General features: G+C 48.9%; 1 pseudogene; it reads left to right on the top strand.

Moving 5' to 3' along the window:
* The first annotated feature begins 9,056 nt into the window (after positions 1-9,056).
* LOC123157806 (26.2 kDa heat shock protein, mitochondrial-like) lies at positions 9,057-10,205 on the top strand (annotated as a pseudogene).
* The last annotated feature ends 1,281 nt before the right edge of the window (positions 10,206-11,486 follow it).

Here is an 11,486-nt window from a genome sequence, read left to right on the forward strand (position 1 = left end):
TTTTTCGACTTGGGTTCGAGCTTTTCAGGTTGAATTTTCTTGACATAAGCATCGCATCCCCAAACTTTTAGAAACGACAGCTTAGGTTTCTTCCCAAACCATAATTCATACGGTGTCGTCTCAACGGATTTAGACGGTGCCCTATTTAAAGTGAATGTAGCTGTCTCTAGAGCGTATCCCCAAAATGATAGTGGTAAATCCGTAAGAGACATCATAGATCGCACCATATCCAATAGAGTGCGATTACGACATTCAGACACACTGTTTCGCTGAGGTGTTCCAGGCGGCGTGAGTTGTGAAACGATTCCACATTTTCTTAAGTGTGTACCAAATTCGCGACTTAAATATTCTCCTCCATGATCCGATCGTAAGAATTTTATCTTTCGGTCACGTTGATTCTCTACTTCATTCTGAAATTCCTTGAACTTATCAAAGGTCTCAGACTTGTGTTTCATCAAGTAGACATACCCATATCTACTCAAGTCATCTGTGAGAGTGAGAACATAACGATATCCTCCGCGAGCCTCAACACTCATTGGACCCCACACATCGGTATGTATGATTTCCAACAAGTTGGTTGCTCGCTCCATTGTTCCGGAGAACGGAGTCTTGGTCATTTTTCCCATGAGGCATGGTTCGCATGTGTCAAATGATTCATAATCGAGAGACTCTAAAAGTCCATCAGCATGGAGCTTCTTCATGTGCTTGACACCAATGTGACCAAGGCGGCAGTGCCACAAGTATGTGGGACTATCGTTGTCAACTTTACATCTTTTGGTATTCACGCTATGAATATGTCTAACATTACGTTCGAGATTCATTAAGAATAAACCATTGACCATCGGAGCATGACCATAAAACATATCTCTCATATAAATGGAACAACCATTATTCTCGGATTTAAATGAGTAGCCATCTCGTATCAAACGAGATCCAGATACAATGTTCATGCTCAAACTTGGCACCAAATAACAATTATTAAGGTTCAAAACTAATCCCGTAGGTAAATGTAGAGGTAGCGTGCCGACGGCGATCACATCGACTCTGGAACCATTCCCGACGTGCATCGTCACCTCGTCCTTCGCCAGTCTCCGCTTATTCCGCAGCTCCTGCTGTGAGTTACAAATATGAGCAGCGGCACCGGTATCAAATACCCAGGAGTTACTTTGAGTACTGGTAAGGTACACATCAATTACATGTATATCAAATATACCTTTGGTGTTGCCGGCCTTCTTATCCGCTAAGTATTTGGGGCAGTTCCGCTTCCAGTGACCCTTCCCCTTGCAATAAAAGCACTCAGTTTCAGGCTTGGGTCCATTCTTTGACTTCTTCCCGGCAACTGGCTTACCGGGCGCGGCAACATCTTTGCCGTCCTTCTTGAAGTTCTTCTTACCCTTTGCCTTCTTGAACTTAGTGGTCTTATTGACTATCAACACTTGATGTTCTTTCTTGATTTCAACCTCTGCTGATTTCAGCATCGAGAATACTTCAGGAATGGTCTTCACCATCCCCTGCATATTGTAGTTCATCACAAAGCTCTTGTAGCTTGGTGGGAGCGACTGAAGGATTCTGTCAATGACCGCCTCATCCGGGAGATTAATGTCCAGCTGGGACAGGCGGTTGTGCAACCTAGACCTTTTGAGTATATGCTCACTGACAGAACTATTTTCCTCCATCTTACAACTATAGAACTTGTCAGAGACTTCATATATCTCGACCCGGGCATGAGCTTGGAAAACTAGTTTCAGCTCCTCGAACATCTCATATGCTCCGTGTTGCTCAAAACGCTTTTGGAGCCCCGGTTCTAAGCTGTAAAGCATGCCGCACTAAACGAGGGAGTAATCATCAGCACGAGACTGCCAAGCATTCATAATGTCTTGGTTCTATGGGACGGGAGCGTCACCTAGCGGTCCTTCTAGGACATATTGTTTCCTGGCAGCTATGAGGATGATCCTCAGGTTCCGGACCCAGTCTGTATAGTTGCTGCCATCATCTTTCAGCTTGGTTTTCTCTAGGAACGCGTTGAAGTTCATGTTGACATGAGCGTTGGCCATTTGGTCTACAAGACATATTAATGCAAAAAGTTTTAGACTAAGTTCATGATAATTAAGTTCATCTAATCAAATTATTTTAATGAACTCCCACTCAGATTAGACATCCCTCTAGTCATCTAAGTGTTACACGATCCGAGTCGACTAGGCCGTGTCCGATCATCACGTGAGACGGACTAGTCATCGTCGGTGAACATTCTCATGTTGATCGTATCTTCCATACGACTCATGTTCGACCTTTCGGTCTCCGTGCTCCGAGGCCATGTCTGCACATGCTAGGCTCGTCAAGTTAACCCTAAGTGTTTTGCATGTGTAAAACTGTCTTACACCCGTTGTATGTGAACGTAAGGATCTATCACACCCGATCATCACGTGGTGCTTCGAAACGACGAACTTTAGCAACGGTGCACAGTTAGGGGAGAACACTTCTTGAAATTTTTGTAAGCGATCATATTATTTACTACCGTCGTTCTAAGTAAACAAGATGCATAAACATAATAAACATCTCATGCAATTATATAATAGTGACATGATATGGCCAATATCATATAGCTCCTTCGATCTCCATCTTCGGGGCTCCATGATCATCTTCGTCACCGGCATGACACCATGATCTCCATCATCGTGTCTTCATGAAGTTGTCACGCCAACGACTACTTCTACTTCTATGGCTAACACGTTTAGCAACAAAGTAAAGTAATTTACCTGGCGTTCTTCAATGACACGCAGGTCATACAAAATAAAGACAACTCCTATGGCTCCTGCTGGTTGTCATACTCATCGACATGCAAGTCATGATTCCTATTACAAGAACATGATCTCATACATCACAATATATCATTCATCATTCATCACAACTTCTGGCCATATCACATCACATGACAATTGCTGCAAAAACAAGTTAAACGTCCTCTAATTGTTGTTGCATCTTTTACGTGGCTGCAATTGGGTTCTAGCAAGAACGTTTTCTTACCTACGAATAACCACAACGTGATCTTGTAAACTTCTATTTACCCTTCATAAGGACCCTTTTCATCGAATCCGCTTCAACTAAAGTGGGAGAGACAGACACCCGCCAGCCACCTTATGCAACTAGTGCATGTTAGTCGGTGGAACCGGTCTCACGTAAGCGTACGTGTAAGGTTGGTCCGGGCCGCTTCATCCCACAATACCGCTGAAGCAAGATAAGAGTAGTAGCGGCAAGCAAGTTGAAAATATCTACGCCCACAACTAAATTGTGTTCTACTCGTGCAATAGAGAACTACGCATAGACCTAGCTCATGATGCCACTGTTGGGGAATGTTGCAGAAAATTAAAATTTTTCCTACGGTTTCACCAAGATCCATATATGAGTTCATCTAGGCAACGAGTCAAGGGAGATGCATCTACATACCACTTTGTAGATCGCGAGCGGAAGCATTCAAAAGAACGGTGTTGAAGTAGTTGTTCTCATCGCGATCCTATCACCGGAGATCCTAGCGCCGAACGGACGGCACCTCCGCGTTCAACACACGTACGGAGCAGATGACGTCTCCTCCTTCTTGATCCAGCAAGGGGGAAGGAGAGGTTGATGATGATGGCTCCAGCAGCAGCACAACGGCGTGGTGGTGGTGGAACAGCAGCACTCCGGCAGGGCTTCACCAAGCACGCGACGGAGGAGGAAGAGGTGTAGCAGGGGGAGGGGGCACCAGGACTTCAGGGTGTGTGGCTGCCCCTCTCCCCCTCCCTTTATATAGGCCCCCAGGGGGGGCGCCGGCCCTGGGAGATTCAATCTCCCAAGGGGCGGCGGCCAAGGGGGGAGGAGTGCCCCCCAAGGCATGTGGTGCGCCCGCCCCCCCACCCTAGGGTTTCAACCCTAGGCGCAGGGGGTGGGCCTAGGGGGGCGCACCAGCCCACTATGGGCTGGCTCCCCTCCCACTTCAGCCCATGGGGCCCTCCGGGATGGGTGGCCCCACCCGGTGGACCCCCGGGACCCTTCCAGTGGTCCCGGTACAATACCGGGTGACCCCGAAACTTTCCCGATGGCCGAAATACCACTTCCTATATATAATTCTTTACCTCTGGACCATTTCGAAACTCCTCGTGACGTCCGGGATCTCATCCGGGCCTCCGAACAACATTCGGTATACTGCATACTCATATTCATACAACCCTAGCGTCACCGAACCTTAAGTGTGTAGACCCTACGGGTTCGGGAGGCACGTAGACATGACCGAGACGGCTCTCGGGCAATAACCAACAGCGGGATCTGGATACCCATGTTGGCTCCCACATGCTCCTCGATGATCTCATCGAATGAACCACGATGTCGAGGATTCAAACAACCCCGTATACAATTCCCTTTGTCATTCGGTACGTTACATGCCCGAGACTCGATCGTCGGTATCCCAATACCTCGTTCAGTCTCGTTACCGGCAAGTCACTTTACTCGTACCGTAATGCATGATCCCGTGACCAAACACTTGGTTACTTTGAGCTCATTATGATGATGCATTACCGAGTGGGCCCAGAGATACCTCTCCGTCATACGGAGTGACAAATCCCAGTCTCGATCCGTGTCAACCCAACAGACACTTTCGGAGATACCTGTAGTGCACCTTTATAGTCACCCAGTTACGTTGTGACGTTTGGTACACCCAAAGCACTCCTACGGTATCCGGGAGTTACACGATCTCATGGTCTAAGGAAGAGATACTTGACATTGAAAAAGCTCTAGCAAAACGAACTACACGATCTTGTGCTATGCTTAGGATTGGGTCTTGTCCATCACATCATTCTCCTAATGATGTGATCCCGTTGTCAATGACATCTAATGTCCATAATCAGGAAACCATGACTATCTGTTGACCAACGAGCTAGTCAACTAGAGGCTCACTAGGGACATGTTATAGTCTATGTATTCACACGTGTATTACGATTTCCGGATAATACAATTATAGCATGAATAAAAGACAATTATCATGAACAAGGAAATATAATAATAATGCTTTTATTATTGCCTCTAGGGCATATTTCCAACACCAACCAAGTGAAGACGGAACTACAAAGGTCGTACCAGGTTTTGAAGTGACAGCATCTTCCATTTCGTGATCTTCAGGTCTGGTCGAGGTATCAGAAGTAGCAGCACTACAATTCCAAAAGTCAGTCGGTCAGCTCACAAATCGACCAAGAATAAATCCATGTGAAACAAGAAAACTCAAGTTACACCATTACCCTGAGATAGTGGGGATCACCATCTTCATCTTCGGCAAGACCATCGTCGGCTTCGACGACGCCACTCGAGATTGCTTCGGAGCTTTCTCAGTCGGCGCCGGAGAAGTCGTCCGAGGACGCTTGGTCGATTGCGCGACGGGAACAACCCCCTTACCACGTTCAGCAGCAGGGTCATGGACAAGCTTCGAGCGTCTTTCAGAACGGGGAGGTGCAACTTCCTCCTCCTCCTCCTCTTCCTCCTCATCAGAGTCTTCATCTTCATCGTCATCACCATCCGAATCCCACTCCTCCGGGCTTTCGCCCCCACTTCCTTCCTCCTCCTCAGTCGGTGCCTGCGCCCCATTGGGCATCGAGTACAACTCAGTGGTGGCCTGACAAACTACGAAACAAGACAAAGGTTAGTCAATCGATTGGCAGTGAAACAAAATGAATGAAACAGGATCACCACCGGGAATAAGTGGTCATACCGTGTCTGGTTGATAAGGCTGGTCGAGTGGTGGGATCCTCCTAGCCCCACGAGGGTTATCTTTGTTCCCCGTGATGGCAGTCATCCACCTCTCCAGTGTGGCATCGTCGACCTCCTCTGGGTGGACCCGAGTGGTGTCCTCGATACCAGAGTACAACCACATCGAGTGACCTCGGTACTGGAGCGGCTGAATGCGCCGTCGAAGAAAAACCTCCAAAAGATCCATACCAGTGACCCCGTCGCGGATGAGTTGAACTACACGCTCCATCAACATTTTAACCTAAGCTTTTTCCTCCGGAAGTACCTTCAGGGAAGATGGCTTGTTCACTCGGTCCATGGAGAATGTAGGGAGACCAGTCGACTGCCCCGGCGTCGACTCGTCTTGGCAGTAGAACCAGGTCGACTGCCACCCTCTAACCGACTCGGGAAGGGTCATGGCTGGAAAAGCACTCTTACTCCTCATTTGGACCCCAAGACCCCACACATCTAGATTACCTTAGTCCTCTCATCATCCGGACTCGCCTTTTTCACCGTCTGAGAGCGACAAGTGAATATGTGCTTAAAGAGACCCCAGTGCGGCCGACAACCCAGGAAGTTTTCGCACAGAGACACGAAAGCGGCGAGATAGGCAATGGAATTGGGAGTGAAGTGGTGGAGTTGAGCCCCAAAGAAGTTCAGAAACCCTCGGAAGAAAAGATTCGGCGGCAAAGAGAACCCGCGATCTACGTGAGTGGCTAGGAGGACACACTCACCCTCTTGTGGCCGCGGTTGCCACTCCGCCCCCGGAAGTCTTGCTGACCCATGAGAGATCAGTCCCTCATTGGCGAAATCGTCGAGATCCCTCTGGGTGATGGTCGAGCGGATCCAATCCCCTTGGACCCGGCCTTGCGGCAGGCGGGACCGCGACGAAGATCCGCCCCGACTGGTCGCTCTCCCCTTCGCTTTCACCGTCGCAGTCGCCTTCTTCGCCTGCTCCAAGGCTGCTGTCTTCTCCTTCACCCTTGTCGCCGACGAGGCGCGTGAGGAACAGTTGGGCGGAGATAAAAGCGGGCGCAGCGGGCGAGGTGGAGGAAGGGGGAGAGGTGATTGGAGATGCACTGTTCAAAAAACCCCGTCCGGCGCTTTATATAAGGTCGCTTCTGAGTGACTAACCGGTAGGCCCGGACGATCCTGTCAAATCCCCGAAACAGTCGCGCGCGCGATACGTGGCGAAAAAGGTGGCGCGGAAATCGAGGCGTCTCTGCCTTATCCCATCCAAGTACCGCGGTCCTCTCCGCTTTGCGCGCTTCCCAAAATTCGGATCCCACTAAATCCGCTAACAGCAGAGCAACCTGTCAGACGGTAGATTTCCTATGATCCGTCGCTCGGAAATCCACCAAGTTCAAAAGTTCACTCGACAGAGAAAAAAAAATGGATCAAGGCGACTGAAAGAAAAGTTGATGCCATCGCTAAAAAAAGTCATTGATCCAGAATGTGACATATTCAGAACACGGAAAACAGGTCGGAAAAATTATCAACTCCTTCCTCAATCAAACCTCGATCCATTCGGGGGCTAATGACGAAGTCATGTACCTAGGGTAGGGTCATGGACCTGTCCAAGATACCCTCCCCAAGGACATCTCTATGGGAAGCTGCCTTCCAGTCGACCAAGAGAGATTCCACTCGACAGACTCGAAGACACTCGACCATGAAGACTCACTCGACCAATAGGAGATCAAGAGCCACTCTGCATCCAAACGGTCTGTAATTAAGTAGTCTTTATGGTCATGATGACACTTTATGTAAGGCGTTACAGGCAACGCCTGGCCTTAATGTACTTTAAACCCTCCGCTGCGTGGGCTGGCTAGGGTCCTGGCAGACACTATATAAGCCACCCTCCTCCACTGGCAGAAGGGTTCGCACCCCTGTAACACATACGCTTATAATCCAGTCGACCGCCTCCGGGCTCCGAGACGTAGGGCTATTACTTCCTCCGAGAAGGGCCTGAACTCGTAAATCCCTTGCGTATACAATTACTCCATAGCTAGGATCTTGCCTCTCTATACCTACCCCCATTCTACTGTCAGCCTTAGTACCACGACATCAACAGCCCTCCATAATCGAGGAGCCGCCAGGTTGAAGCCCCCGAAACGTGCAAGTCCTTCGAAAGCGCGGGCGCCTTGAGGTTGATGGAGAAGCTCTTCTTCTGAAGTTCGCTATGGACTCCACATAACTTGGCTGTAGTATTTCCCACGATGCCGACAAACAAAAATTAGGCAACTTTTCATATTTAACAGGAAAGTATATCTTGATAGTGCCCCCGACCTCGGTTGTGTCGATGAACTTCCTCACTGGCTCGTCCACTTGATGCTCGACACGGACGCGCATGTACTCATCGATAATCTTCTTGTTCTTGTGTGCCACCGTAATGACGGTGCCGAGCTTGTCGCCTAGGATCCATCCCATTTACATGGTCTTGATTGGAACTGGCAACCCATGGATTTGCACCCAAATTCTAAAAGAATCCAGGGGAACATCCACGGGGTCACCACCTCCATCAAACGCCGCGAGCAGGATGACATCATTTCTGTAGTGCCATGGTCCTGCTTGCAGTACATGACGCCGGTCTCCCTCCTCCGAGAAGGTGATGACGAACCCCCCATCTTCACTTTTGACTCGCCGCGCAGCCGCCATGGCCCTTTCAGCTCGTTGACGACGGCCTGGGGTCAGCCAGGTATGGTGAAAGTACCTCACCCACCACCTGCTTGCCCGATGGCATGAAGTTGTTGGAACATGGTTATAAACTCTACACTTTAAACACACACAAAAAAATATTTCAAAGAAATTTGTATTAAATAACAGCCCATTAAATAAAGCCATGTATGTCTTGACGTCAAAGCATGTTTGGTTGATTTCGTGAATTTTCACAATGTGTACATGTGACTGTTTTTCGTTCTCAAGAAAATGGTGTTGATAGTCAAGGCTGAACTGCAGTATGGCTTGGGTCTGGACCAGAGAATACATGATTGAGTAATACAAGAATTATACTGAATTTATTTTGGTGTGGATTGCTTTACTGCCAAGCGCCAAGCAGACTAGAGAAGGCAAATCACTCGACATAGAGCAACTTCTCTTGCCTTGCGCACCACATCAGCTCAATAATTACCTTCATCCATGGCCTCCGATAGTAGTACATCAAGCAGCACGAAACGTAAAGCAGTGTTCTCCCGATCGTTCTGGAATACTCGAGACCCCAACCGATCTCCCCAGAACCTTCTAAACCCAATTCAGCATCCCCTTCCCCAAGAAAGCTTTCCCGCTCCTCCTTTACAAAACCCCCCTCCATTTCGCGCCCCCCTCTCTCGCTCACCACAAGAATCCAAAATCATCACAGCAGATAGAGAGAGAGAAGAGAGGGAAAGAAGAGAGAGAAAGAGGAGAAGAGACAGACCATGGCCTCCGCCGTCGTTTGCAAGGGCGAGGGTACCGCGCCGGCCAGCCTCCTCAAGTCCGGTGCTCCCGTGGCCTTCTGCCCGCTCCGCTCCCCCGCCGTCACCACCCCCGCCGCCCGTACAGCACCCAGGACAAGGAGGTCAGCCGCCACGACGAAGACTACAGCGGCCGCGACCTCGTCATCCCCAGCTTCTTCTCACAGGGTATGCTTCCCCGCCTGTCTTGCGCCGTTTGTTTGCGTTCGTTGTGAAGTCTTTCCCTGGTGAGTCAAATCAACCTTCTGATCTGCTTTTGGTGTCCTCGCTGTTGATTCTGCAGACGTGCTCGACCCGCTCGGCGCGCCGACCAGTATGGCCCGTCTGCTGTCTCTCATGGAGGACGTCGCAACTAAGACCGGCGGCCTCTCCTCCACTGCTGGTGCTGGGGCGTCGCGGCTCGGACGCTGGGTGGCCAAGGAGGACGACGACGCGGTGTACCTCAAGGTGCCGATGCCGGGGCTGACCAAGGAGCACGTGAAGGTGCGCGCGGACAAGAACATCCTGGTGATCGAGGGCGAGGGCGAGAAGCAGCCCTGGGACGGCGACGACGACTCCGCGGTGCCGAGGTACAACCGCCGCATCGAGGTGCCCGCTGACGCGTACAAGATGGACAAGATCAAGGCCGAGATGAAGAATGGCGTGCTCTGGGTCACCCTGCTCAAGGTCAAGGAGGAGGAGCGCAAGGACGTCTTCCACGTCAAGGTCGAGTAGGTAGTGCCGTCGTGGTAGTGCTCATGGAGGATGGCCGGCGCGAGAGAGTGTGAGAGACGCCTTGTTGATGGGGTCATGTTTGGTGTCTTTCTTCCTTGTTTTGCTTCGTTGATCGTCCTGCATCGAGTAGGTGAAGTTGGCCGCGAGTTTCGGCATATGATGAACTTGCTTTGGTGGTGAAATTGGTCATGAAATTCTGTTGATTTCATCAAATTTGGCATATGATGAACTGATTTGGTGCTGAAATTGGTCATGAAACCTTCTTGATCTCCTTAATTTTGGCGTACTAGAGTAGCTTGGTGAAACTGGTCATTAACTTTATTGATTTAGTGGTGAAATTTGTCATGAACTTTGTTTATTGTATCAAGTTTGGCCTGATGAACTACTTTGATTGTCTTAAGCCAGTCTCGCCTGTCTATCTTTTCTCGTCCTTGATCTGTATTGCTTTAAGCTTTCTGCAAAAAGCTGTGCATTCATGCCAACTCTCTGAAAATTTGACTGGTCTCCTCGAGTTTGACGTCATGGAGTTGGTGAACTGGCAGTTACAGGTTGTGCTTATCCTTGAATTATTTGTGCTGAAATTTTTGCTGGTCTGATCTCCTCGAATTTTGTTTGCTTATCCTTGAGTTTAACTTCGTGTAAAAACCTGCATCTGTTCCAGTTTGTAGTTGTAGGGTTCTTGCGTGGACTGTCACAATGGATAGGCGTTTGTTTCTTTATGTCCTGCTTCGTTGATCTTCACAATGGATAGGGCTCCCTCCCTGAATGTTTTGTGTTTATCCTCTGTGTTAACTTCTTGACATTATCAACTATACTTTGGTGGAGCAGTTGATCCTGAACTCTGTTGATTTTCCAAGAATAAAAAAGTGTGATGAACTACTTTGCTGGTGAAAATTCGTCATTAAACTTTGTTGAATCGTCATTGAATTAGCAAGTACACTACTTTTTTCATGTGAGGCCAACAGTTGATTGCACAAATAACAAAATGCAAAAATGTGACTCCACTCAAATTACGCACATAAGTTATGACCGTACTCCTAATATTTTAGTTTCATAGCAACGCACGGGCATTGTGCCAGTTTGTATAATTTCTTTGGGTTAAACTAACACTGGAAATGACACTAATCCACCCAGAAGCTTTTTATTTTGAGCACACCATCTTCTTTCAGTTTCTGGACCCAATTCTGAGCTGTACAGCAAGTACCCTGTATATGGTTCCAAACTGTTTGAAAATTGGTACACTTGTACACCTTAGTACGGTAACACCCCTAGACATCACCCACACACCGACCCTTACCTAGTTTGCTTTGTAGCTGCTGTCAAAGTTTGCTACAGCAAAGTGTTTGGGCTTGCAGAATGCAATTCAGTGCACCTGGGGACACAGGGAGACAACTTCTAGCCCATACTCTGAACACCTCACACACTAGACACGGTGCTAAGCACCAATAATGGGCCAGGGCTCTTGGCCGTGGTGATCACGCCACTGGCATGCAGAGAGCGTGCTCTGCACACTAGCGTGCAACTAACCCGACGGCTTCATCGCGTTCCGCGTCCCCGGCTCGCCATCGCTCACAG

Source organism: Triticum aestivum, chromosome 7B (assembly GCF_018294505.1).
Source record: "Triticum aestivum cultivar Chinese Spring chromosome 7B, IWGSC CS RefSeq v2.1, whole genome shotgun sequence".
Classification (NCBI taxonomy): domain Eukaryota; kingdom Viridiplantae; phylum Streptophyta; class Magnoliopsida; order Poales; family Poaceae; genus Triticum; species Triticum aestivum.